Below are 12,552 nucleotides of genomic sequence, written 5' to 3' on the forward strand. Positions count from 1 at the left end.
CCTTCCACTAGCCCACCAGGCTGAACTGCCTCTAATTTTCATCCTTGCCCGAGACCTGAACTCACTTCTTTCTTTAGTTTTTCTCCCATCTCCCCTCCTGCCCTCTCAGGGCTCATCTTCTCCATGAATCCCACCTTCTGCTTCATTGACCCTATTCCCACTAAACTGCTGATCAGCCAACTTCCCCATGTTCACTGACTTTATTAATAGTTCGCTCTCAGGTACTGTCCTGCTCTCGTTCAAATTTGCCATCATCAGCCCCTCCTCAAAAAACAAACCCTTGACTCCCCCATCCTTTCACTGACCTTCCTGCAGTCTCTCTTTCCTCTCCAATATCCTTGAACCAAAGTTCCAAATCTATGCCCACCTATCCTGGACATCCATGTCTGAATCCCTCCAATCAGATTTTTGCCCCTGTCACAGTGCTGAATCAGCTCTTATCAAAGTCACAAATGACATCCTATGTGACTGTGAGAAAGATAAACTTTCCCTTCTTGACTTGTCTGCAGCCTTTGACAAGGTCGACCACATCATTCTGCTCCATCACCTCTCCACTGTTGTCCAGCTGGGAGGGGCTGCTCACTCCTGACTCAGGCTGTGGGTCAATCCCACTCCTTCACTCTAATTCTACCAGATAATGCAGCTCACAACAAGAAATCATCTTTAATGACTTTATTAGTAATTTTCAAAGTTTGGAAAGAATCATCTTTTCCAATTGTGTCCAGTGGTTAGTTCAGTCAGAACGTCCTTCTTCCCAGGTCTGTTCCAACAAGCTGTGTCTATCTGAGTTACATTTATACAGACTCACTCAGTAAGTGATCAGATCTCACTGAACTATGACACAAACTGTATCTATCTGAGTTACATTGATACAGACTCACTCACTCGGTAAGTGATCAGGTCTGACTGAGATACAACAACGACTTATATTTATATTGAGCTTTTAACATAATTAAACATCCCAAGGTGTTTCACAGGAGCATAAGGACATATTAAGTCAGATGACCAAAGCTTGGTCAAAGATGTCGGTTATAAGAAGTGTCTTAAAGGAGGAAAGTGAAGTAGAAAGAGAGGTTTAGGGAGGAAATTCCAGAGTTCAGGGTCCAGGCAGCTGAAGGCACGGCCATCTATGGTGGAGAGATTAAAATCGGGGATGAGGGAAATCGGGTAATGGTGCTCCATGTATGTGGGCCTTATAGCCCAGGCTCAAGGCCCAAATCTGAACTTTGTGACATCGTTTGATCGTCCCTAGTCTCAAAGAAAAGCAATTCCCCATATGAACAGCTTGTAAGATCTTTGTTTATTGATATCATAAGAAGTTAGGACCAGTTGAGTCCTCCTTTGTTGGGGATTGACTTTAACAGATTTTAAATCCTCTGGATTTCAGTGTTACAACAGCAACATTTTAATAAAAAGAAAACATATATATAAATCCTGGAAAACTAAAAGAACAAAATTGGGGAATTACACAGCAGCTCAATCATTTCAAAGTGATAAATGAATGGTCACTGTTTCAGGTGGGACTCCTTCAGAATGAACACTTCCCAACAGCAGCACCAACACCCCCCTCCCCTTCCCTGTTCACTGAACATTCCTTCACCCACTCATCCACCCATTGCACATCCACCCAATGGCTCCCAGCCCGGACTGACATTCAGCACGAACCCAGTGAGAGGGTGAGCTGGCCCTCAGGATGTCAGAGTGGACAAGAGCTGGAAGTGGTTCCAATCAATACATTTTCTGTGTCATTATTTTAAAAGGAAATTAATATTTTATCAAACACCCCTGTGCACCCTTGCTAAATTACAATTTCTAGCCCAGACCCTTCCTATTGCTTCTACATGATGCATCCTGTGTGGTTTTAGCAGAGGGAGAGACAGGCTGCTCACATCCCTGCTCTCACTGCCGAGAGGCTTGTGGTCTCCGTCTTCTGGGTGTCAGAGCCCCTCAGGGGTCAGCATGTCAGGAGATGGGGGCAGCATGTTGGGTACTGCCTGGGGGTTCGGGAGTAATGAGTGAGAACTGGGAACACTTTGATCAGAGTTCCCACTTCCGTGTCTCTTTTGTCCATCGTCCCTCTCCTGGAGCAGAGTCACATCATTCCTCCCACTCTGCTGCAGACCAGTTTGGTGGAGGTCAGTGACGTGTTGTAAGGTCACAGATACAGTGTCTGTCATCCTGTTTAAGGCAGCCGACATCTCCTGTACAGCTGTGGTCATGACCTGCATGGACCCATTTCAGAGCCGTGCTTGAAGCTCCATGGAGGCAGCCACTCTCTCCATGACAGACAGTCTCTGGAACCTCCTCCAGCCCTACGATCCTTCAAGCTCCCTGCGTCCCTCCAATTCTGACCCATTCCCCACACTCCCAACTACTTCACTCCACCATTGGTGGCTGTGCTTTCAGCTGCCGAGGCCCAGAGCTCTGGATTTCTCTCCCTAAACCTCTCGCCTCCTTAAAATCTATCTCTTTGACCAAGTTTTTGATCACTCGATCATGCGGAGATGGTGGCGTGGTGGTTAATTCACTGGACTAGTAATTCAGAGGCCCAAGCAAATGATCTGGGGTCCCGGGTTCAAAAGCCACCATGGCAGATGATGGAAAAAATCTGGAATTGAAAAGCTAGTGACCATGAATTTATCATCGATTGTTGCCCTTTAGGGAAGGTGATCTACCTTCTTACCTGGTCTGACCTACTCGTGATTTCAGACCCACAGCAATGTGGTTGACTCTTAACTGTCCTCTGAAATGCAAGCTACTATGTTCAAGGGCAATCAGGGATGGGCAATAAATTCTAAAGCATCTTGGGACATTATTAAAGGTTCTATATAAATGCAACATGTTGTTGTTATTACCCTTCATTGGTAAACTCAGGAATGTCACGCCAACATTTTCAATAATTACCAAATTTTCAGGCTGGAAACTTAAACCTGCCATTTCACTTTCAGGAGCAAATCACAGTTTTACACCAATCCCTGATTTGACAGCACACTTCTAGCGTTCACCATTGTTCTTCCTGACTCTAAACCCAGTCGTAAAGGAGCCTCCTAAGCTTTGAACCATGGAACACACATTTCTTAAACGTCAGTATAACGCACATGTTCAGTCCTGGATGTGAGTAACAGCAGCAATAAGACTCCAACTCCTGCAGTTACTTGTGAATTTCCTGGTGTCTCACAAGGTCAGATAGCTGAATGAATCCCCTCTCACATTCAGAGCAGGTGAACGGCCTCTCCCCAGTGTGAATTTGCTTGTGTACCAGAAGGTCGGATGGCTGGGAAAATCCCTTTCCACACTAGGAGCAGGTGAACGGTCTCTCCCCAGTGTGAATTCACTCATATCTCAGAAGGTGGGATGACTGTGTCTGAGTGAATCCCTTCCCACATGTGTAGCAGGTGAACAGCCTCTCTCCAGTGTGAACTTGCTGGTGTGTCAGAAAGTGTGATGACTGAATGAATCTCTTTCCGCACTCAGAGCAGAGGAACAGCCTCTCCCCAGTGTGAACAAGCTGGTGTGCCACCAGATTCTTCTTGTTTTTAAAGCTCTTCTCACAGTCAGAACATTTAAAAGGTCTTTGATCACTGTGTACACGTTGGTGGTCAGTGAGGTGGGATGACTGAGTGAAGTTCTTCCCACACACAGTGCAGATGAATGGTCTCTCCTCAGTGTGACTGCGCAATGAGTTTCCAGGTTTGGGTAATTCAATCCCTTCCCACAGTCCCCACATTCCCATAGTTTCTCCATGGTGCCAGAGTCCTTGTGTTTCTCCACGTTGGACGATCAGTTGAAGATCAGTCCACACACACGTGTTCGGTTTCTCCCCACTGTGAATGGGGTAATTTTTTTTCAGACTGTGTGACTACTTAAAGATCTTCCCACAGTCAGTTCACTGGAACACTCTCACACAGGTGTGTGTCTGTCTCGGTGCTTTTCCAGTCACACTGATGTTTGAAATCTTTTCCCACAAACAGATTTGTCCACTTACAAGCCTGCCAACATCTCCAATACCTTGTCACTTCCTATATCTATTTGCTCAAGAACCTCACAGTCTCTCTCCCCAAGTTCAATACCTTCATCCTCATTCTCTTGGGTGAAGCCGGATGTGAAAATCTTTTCACATGAAATCGTTTCCCACAGACAGAACAGATAAACTTGTTTCTTTGCATATTCAAAGGTCGATGATATTCAGGTCCAGTTGAATTGACTGAACTTTGATGCAATGCTTCGCGTTTGCTGTGTGTAAATCCTCCCCTTCTGATCCCCTGTAAAAGGAACATTCTCCCCAGCCGACAGCGATGACTGCGCATGCGCCCTGCTGCACATTGCCCCCCCGAGAAAGATGGCGGCCCGAAAGACAGGCCTGATGCCGAGAGAACAACTGCCAGCCTTCTTGGTGCAAATACGGGAACAGCAGTTTCTTACCAGGACTTAAAGGTCTGCGCCAGGTGTTTATGAAGTATCTTCAACCATCAACCCATTGGCAGACCGCTCCATTCCTCTCCTGCACTCGGCTGTTTCTTTCACCCGTTGCGAATGCGACACGACCTCCTGGGGTTTCCGTCGAACTCCAGCACTCGCACAGCGCCTGTGCAAAAGTGCCTGCAGTGAGGATAGGGCACCGTCTGTCCCGCGGCGAATGCTGGGTAATACCTCTGCCATCGGATCGCCCCCTTTGTGAGGAAAGCTCAGTTCCAGAGGGCCAAGATATAACATCAATAATCAAGTGATGCACATTTGATGTTTGTAGCTATGTGTCGAATTTGGTGCTCAAAACATTGCTAAAAGTAAAAAGAATACACCCGTTTTGCCAACATAAATCAGTTGCTCTGATAAATGGTCTAGTACATTGAGCAGCACCAGACCCATTGCAAAACAGCAGATCATCTGGCTCAGTGTTTGCCATGCCTTTGTAGACCTGCTGGTAATATAGCCTGAATGATAATTGTGTATTTCATATATGTTACATCACAACATTTAGTCAATTTCCTTGCAGCTAATTGTTTTGTCAGAAAATATATTCAAGCAACCTTAATAACCAGTTCCAAAGAAGAATCAAATGGACTTGAAACTATTATGAACAATGTATAATTTAAAGTTGAATATATATGTGTACACATATATATACACAAATGGTTTCAGTTTCATTAAGGTTGCTCTCAGCCTTGGTGTCTGGGAGTCTGAACGTTCAGGTCTTTTGGGTTTGTTTGTATATGTGCATTTTGAATGAGGTGTTACGAGCCCTGAGGTGAAAGAGATGGGTCAAATGGGGTTAAAAGTTTTGTGAGTCAGGGCAAAAAATACAAAGCAGAGAAAAAAAAACTTTCCTGTTGTCTTGCAACAGTGATCCAGGGACAGACACAAAGAAAGACAGGACCTGGGAGGAATATAGTTCCGTGTGTGTCAGAGAGAAGGGACAGGAATTTTAAGTTCTCTGATAAGAAAACTTTTAAGGACATCAGCACCAGTAGTTGACTGAATAATCAGTTATAGAATTCAGAAAAGTGATCAGTTTAACTGAGGTGCTACAGGAAGACTGAGTTTAAGGTGTCTTGGGGAGAGATACAAGTTCAGTGAAAAACATTGAGTGAATGCTCAGGAATTTACCAGAAGAAAAGAGTTTACAACTGTGCCAGTCCCAAGCAAGAAGCCCTCATGTCAAGCTAGTGGTGACTCTTTACTGGTTTATGTGTCAGTAAAGATATTGCTGGAGTAAAGGAATAGTGTAACTTTGAAGCATTTTCTTGTGCTTGTATTGAGATCTTTCCAACCTTTTTTTCTAGTGTGATATAGTTCATTTTTCTTGTTTAATAAATATTTTATCCTTTGTGTTAAAAGTTAATCAGCAGAGTCGTGTGAATTTGTTCAGCAACTTGCCTCCACGGTTTCTGAAAAAGAAGTCAGGATCTATCAAGCCAGCTTTCACCCTGGGATCTGACTTGTCCAGTACTAACATCAGTTGGGATCATAACAAAACATAAACTTTCTCTCGCTCCACAGATGCTGCCAGACCTGCTGAGCTTTTCCAGCACTTTCCATCTTTATTTTTAATAACTAATATTTCTTTTATCAAATGAACTTTGTCAACACTACATGAAAAATGGAGCGGTCTGAGATAATAGAAATAAAAAATAGATAAATAACAGATGGGCAGTACTGAAGGCGAGTAAATCACCCTGTGCAGATGGAATGCATTCCTGGTTGCTGGTAAATACTGGGGAGGGAATTAGTCACAAGTTATATCCGGGTGAACATAGAGGACTGGAAGACTATAAATATTACACCCTTACTCAAAAAGGGGAGATGGAAAACCTGGTAATTAATGCTGGTCAGTTTAATGCTGGTGATGGAGAAACTTTTAGAAACAAAAATCCAGGAAAACATTAACACCCACATTACCAAGTATACTGAAAAAGAAGAGCCAGCATGGGTTTATTAAGGGCAAATCATGTTTAACTAACTAGACTGACTTTTTTTGTTTGTGGGTTAACATAGAGAGTGGGATGAGGAAAGTGCGGTAGATGTTGTGTATTGGGAGTTTCAAAATGCAATTGGTAAAATTGGAGATCATGGGATAAAGGCAGAAAAGGGTCAGCAGCAGCGAGATACAAAATTGGATCAGGGTTACAATGAGAGAGTTGTGGTGAATGGCTTTTCTTCTTACTGGAGGGAGGTATAAAGTGGTTGTCCACAGAGTTCAGTACTGCTGCTTTTTATGTACATTAAGGCTTGTAATTGGGGGTACAGGGCACAATTTTGAAATTTTCAGCTGACAAAACTTTAAAGTGTAGATAAATCAGTGAAGAAAATAAGATTAGATTTTAATAGGACAGAGACACAGCTGGGAGAATGGACAGACTCATGACGGATGACATTCAGTGCAGCTAAGTGTGAGGTGATACATTTTGTCACGAAGAATGAGAAGGCACAATACATACCCACTTCAGGAGAGACAGGGAAGGAGGTAAAAGAGGAGGGGGTATGGAAATCAGGCAGAAGGATTTGATATACCTAAAGAAATTAGCATAGAAAGGGAGGAGGTTCTATGTGGTCTGACAGGCTTAAAAGTAGATAAATCTCCAGGCCTGGATGAAAGGTATCCCAAGCTGATGAGTGAGGCAAGGGAGAAGATAGCAGGGGCTCTGGCAATAATTTTCAATACCTCTCTGGCCACAGGAGAGGTGCCAGAAGACTGGAGGACAGCCAGTGTGTTACCGTTATTCAAGAAGGGAGGAAGGGATAAACCAGAGAATTACAGGCCAGTCAGTCTAACCTCAGTGGTGGGGAAACTATTGGAAGCAATTCTGAGGGACAGAATTAATCCACACTTGGAGAGGCAGGGACTAAACAAGGACAGTCAGCATGGTTTTGTTAAGGGGAGGTCATGTCTGACCAATTTGACTGAATTTTTTGAAGAGGTGACTAGGTGTGTAGATGAGGGCAATGCATTTGACATAGTTTGCTTGGACTTCAGCAAGGCGATTGATTAGGTCTTGCATGGGAGACTGATAACAAAGGTAAGAGCCCATGGGATCCAAGGCAAACTGGCAAATTGGTTCCAGAATTGGCTAAGTGGCAGGAAGCAGAGGATGATAGTCAAGGGGTGTTTTTGTGCCTGGATACCTGTGGAGTTCCACAGGGATTAATGTTGGGTCTGTTGCTGCTTGTGGTAAACAATTTAGACTCGAATGTAGGAGGGTTGATCAGTAAGTTCACGGATGATACGAAAATTGGTGGGGTGGTAAATAGTGAGGAGGATACCTTAGATTACAGGATGATATAGACGGGCTGATCAGTGGCAAATGGAATTTAATCCAGATAAGTGTGAGGTGATGCACTTGGGCAGGACAAACAAGGCACAGGAATACATGATGAAAGGTAGGACCCTGGGAAGTACCGAGGATCAGAGGGACCTTGGTGTGCATGTCCACCGGTCCCTTTAGGTAGCAGGACAGGTAGATAAGTTGGTTAAGAAGGTATATGAGATACTTGCCTTTATTAGCCGAGACATAGAATATAAGAGCAGGGAGGTTATGCTGGAACTGTGTAAAACGCTGGTAAGGCCACAGCTAGAGTATTGCATGTAGTTCTGGAATCCACATTATAGGAAGGATGTGGATATAGAGAGAGCGCAGAGGAGATTTACCAGGATGTTGCCTGGGCTGGAGAGTTTTAGTTATGAGGAGAGATTAGATAGAATAGGGTTATTTTCACAGGAGCAGAGGAGATTGAAGGGGGACATGATTGAGGTGTATAAAATTATGAGGGGCATAGATGGGGTAGACAGGAAGGAACTTTTCCCCTTGGTGAAGGAATCAATAACCATGGGGTATAGATTTAGGGTAAGGGGCAGGTGGTTTGGAGGGAATGTGAGGAAGAATTTTTTCACTCAGAGGATGATGGGAATCTGGAACTCACTGCCTGAAAGGATAGTAAAGGCAGAAACCCTCATAATATTTAAGAAGTATTTGGATGTGCACTTGCGATGCCATGGCATATGAGGCTATGGGCCTAGTGCTGGAAAATGGGATGAGAATAGTTCGGTGCTTGTTTGACCGGCACAGACTCGATGGGCCCAAGGACCTTTTTCTGTGTAGTAGACCTCTATGACATAAGAAATAGGACAATTTTAAGGGGGCATTTATGCAGAAATATTTGAAGATGGCAGGACAGGTTAAGAAAGCAGCTAATAAAGTGTATGTGATTCTCGGCTTTATATATAGAGACATTGAAAACAAAAGCCAGGAAATTATGCTGAACCAATGTAATTCACTAGTTCAGTACCAGCTGCAGTATGTTGTCCCATTTGGAGTGCCACACTTTAGGGAGGATGTGAAGGCTTTGGAGAGGGTATGAAAGAGATTTACTTGAATGATTGCAGGTTGATGGATCACCACCGGTGTATGGATAGTCTGGAGAAGCTGGTGATGTTTTCCTTGGAACAGATATGTCTAAGAGAAGGTTTGAGAGGGGTCTCATGGACAAGATGAGCTTAGACAGGGCTGGGAGAGAAACTGGAGAAAGATGAGAGTTCAGGGCTCAGACGAGGAGAAACCTTAGAGATAGTTTGGTTCAGTGAGATGGTGGAAGAGAGGGTCATGGCAGAGTCAACTGATTGAGTAGTCTCAATCTTAGTGATAAAGAAGTTGATGAGCTCCTTGCACTTGTTGTTGGAGGTGAGGATGGAGGAGGCAGAGGAGAGGGAGAGCACTTCAAAAGGAGCTAACTTGTGTTAGACATATTAAAAAGATTTGCCACAATGTGTTTGACATAAAGCTAATTTATCCAGATATTTATCCAGAATATTAACACCCATAAATGGGCTGGAGTTTATTAATATCACAGGAAAAGGACTCCACTGGATGTGATTAACAGCAAAATCCATCGCCTGGAGTCACTTGTGAACTTGGTGTCTCATCAGGGTGGATGGCTGAGTGAATCCTTTCCCAAACACGATCAAGGTGAACGGCCTCTCCCCAGTGTGAACTTGCTGGTATGTCATGCGGTGGGATATCCCCGGGTCTTTTATAGCACTTCCCACAGTCTGGACATTTAAATTATCTATCCTCACTGTGAACTTGCTGATGCGTCAGCAGAGTGTTTGACTGAGTGAATCCCTTCTCACACACAGTACAGGTGAATGGTCTCTCCCCAGTGTGAGTTCGCTGGTGTTTTGTGAGTTGAGATGATTGCTTGAACCCAGTTCCACAATGAGAGCACCTGAATGGTCTCTCATCAGTGTGAAAATGTTGATGAAGCATCAGTTCCCCAGAATTTTTTTAGCACTTCCCACAGTCTGGGCATTTAAAAGGTCTCTCCTCAGTGTGAACTTGCTGGTGTCTCAGCAGGGTAGATGACTGAGTGAATCTCTTCCCACACTCCATGCAAGTGAACGAGCTCTCCCCAGTGTGAATTCAATGGTGTTCAGTGAGGCCAGATGATCTCCCCTGAACCCAGTCCCACAGTGTGAGCACCTGAATGGTCTCTCATCTGTGTGAAAACGTTGATGGCGCATCAGTTCTCCTGAACTTTTATAGCACTTCCCACAGTCCAGGCATTCAAAAGGTCTCTCATCAGTATGAACACGTTGATGAGACATCAGTTCACTGGAACTTTTATAACACTTCCCACAATCTGAGCATTTAAAAGGTCTCTCATCAGTGTGAACACGTTGATGGGACAGCAGGTCACTGGAACCTTTATAGCACTTCCCGCAGTCTGGGCATTTAAAAGGTCTCTCAGCAGTGTGAACCCACTAGTGTTTCAGCTGGGATAACTGGGTGAAGCCCTTCCCACATATGGAGCAGGTGAACGGCCTCTCCCCAGTGTGGCTGCGTCGATGAGTTTCCAGCTCTGATGGGTGATTGAATCCCTTCCCACAGTCCCCACACTTACATGGTTTCTCCCCATTGTGACTGTGTTTGTGCTTCGACAGGCCAGATGACGGCTGAAGCCTCATCCACACACAGAGCACATGTACAATTTCTCTCCACTGAGAACGGTGCCTTTTCCTTCCATGTGCAACAGTCTATGCTATTCAGATTATGATAAATTGGGCGACTACATCAGATCCCAATGTGATATTTAGTTTGAGTTTCTTGATCACAATCCTCCCTTTCTAACCCCCTGTGAAATGGTGAAAGAGAGTTAATGTTTCAGAATGTGCAGACAGAATTACAGGGAAGAAAAACAGAGCATCATTTGATCGTCATTATAAGCTCAGAAGCAGAAAAGAAATGATCTCTGGTGAAGGAAAAATAGTTCATCAGCATGGGAAGATAAAGCTGGTAAACCAGCAGTAGAAACTTCATTCGGATACACTTGGTGGAAATAACAGTAAAATATCAGGCATGGTTAAAATACACCCATTATTAGAGGCAGACGAAGTTAGACAGTGACAGAGAGGTGACTGGGGAGGGCAAAGGTGAAACAGAGCAATAGATGAACATTGATTCAAATCCACGGTAAAGGAGCCACACTAGCCCCAGAGATATGGAACTCTCTAAAAGCACAGCACTAAAAGCTCTAAATTGTAGATGAATGCTCAATAAAACTCACTTCTGAAACGATTTCACTGTTTTCACATTTAAAATCTCCTGCTGGAGATGGCAGCTGGAAAGATATCAGAAACATTGGAGTCAGATGAAATTCTAGCAGCTTTCAAATCTTCTAGGAGATCTCAAATATCATAACCATCAGTCGACGATATTAATTCAGAAGAAATAGAATATTTTGAGTTTACAGCATGTAAACCTGTGAAAAGAGTTGTCAAAAGACATCAGTCAGTCCACATAAAAACTTGAAGCTAAAAGCAAAATACTGCAGTAGCTTAAAATCTGAAAACAAAAACAAAAATTGCTGGAAAAACTCAGCAGTTCTGACAGCATCTGTGGAGAGAGAAACAGAGTTTCGAGCTCAGATGACTCAGCTTCAGAATGCTCTGTCAGACCTGCTGAGTTTTTCCAGCAATTTTTGTTTTTGTTTCAGCATCAACTCTCCTTGGTCACTGCGACACTGAAGCCCCGCCCACTCTGTTGCGTCACAGGATGGCCACGCATGCGCTCTGCTCCCCGCTGAACTAAGATGGCGGCATTAACCTGGGACGGTTTCCGGGAAAAAGACCAAAGCTACAAAGACGGGAGTTTTAGGTTCTTATTCGGGGCTTGCGGCCTTCACAAGGTGTTTCTGAAGACTCCGCTTCCTCTCCTCCCCACCAATCGGCTCCGTTCCCTTCCTGCGACCCGGCCGCGTTCACCTGATTCCAAAACCGTCTGCAACATGACGCTGATCAGTGACACTGCGCAAGCTCGAGAGACAGGGTAATGCGCCTGCGCACTGGGCTCCTGCAGGGTGAATAGGGCACTTTCAGTTCCGCACGGAACGTTGGGTAAAAAGAGCGACATCGAAACTCCAAACTGGGAATAGAAAATAATTGTTATTCACTTGAGATACTTAACCAAAGAAGACAAAAATCTCAGTGAGTGGCTGCTCTGCCATGCTACATTTCCCGAAGTGATTTAAAGCACTGCTGTCCTGTGGGAATACATTGAGTTATCAACATTGTTTCTCCACTCACTCCTCCCTTGAAGGAGCTGATTCTAGCTGGGTTCAATTCCACAGTCACTGTTTTTTCTCTGATAGTTTATATTCACTGCTTTACAGAATGAAACAGCACAGATGGAAACCATTTGGCCCATCATGCCTGTGCTGGTTCTTTTGGAAAATCTATCCAATCAATTCCACAGCCCTGCTGGCAGAGACAGAACAATGAATATCTGCTGTAGTAATGCAAGAATTAATTGAACATGTTTTCTTCTGTGTGTTTCTCAGACACACTCACCCCTGTGGAAAGATCGATTGCCCAGTGTATTAAGCAGATATTAAGAATTCACAGGTTAGTTAAGCACACAGAATACCTGGTCAAACTTAATTCAATAATTCTACACTCCCCACACACCACAGTGACATTATAAGTAAAGGGCCAAGTTAAGGGAGTATCCCCGGTGTGATAGAGTGGATGAATTGTGGATTATAGTACTAAAGCAGTATTAACAC

General features: G+C 44.1%; 1 long non-coding RNA gene across 1 annotated transcript; it reads right to left on the bottom strand.

Annotated features, from left to right (window-relative positions):
- Positions 1-509: 509 nt before the first annotated feature.
- On the bottom strand, positions 510-11,782 carry LOC121270452. Its single transcript, XR_005941535.1, has 3 exons — positions 11,595-11,782; positions 11,056-11,250; positions 510-4,778 (listed from the first exon to the last, which is right to left on the bottom strand). It is a non-coding gene; the product is annotated as an uncharacterized LOC121270452 (long non-coding RNA).
- Between the last annotated feature and the right edge of the window lie 770 nt (positions 11,783-12,552).

This window comes from Carcharodon carcharias, chromosome 27 (genome assembly GCF_017639515.1).
Source record: "Carcharodon carcharias isolate sCarCar2 chromosome 27, sCarCar2.pri, whole genome shotgun sequence".
Taxonomy (NCBI): domain Eukaryota; kingdom Metazoa; phylum Chordata; class Chondrichthyes; order Lamniformes; family Lamnidae; genus Carcharodon; species Carcharodon carcharias.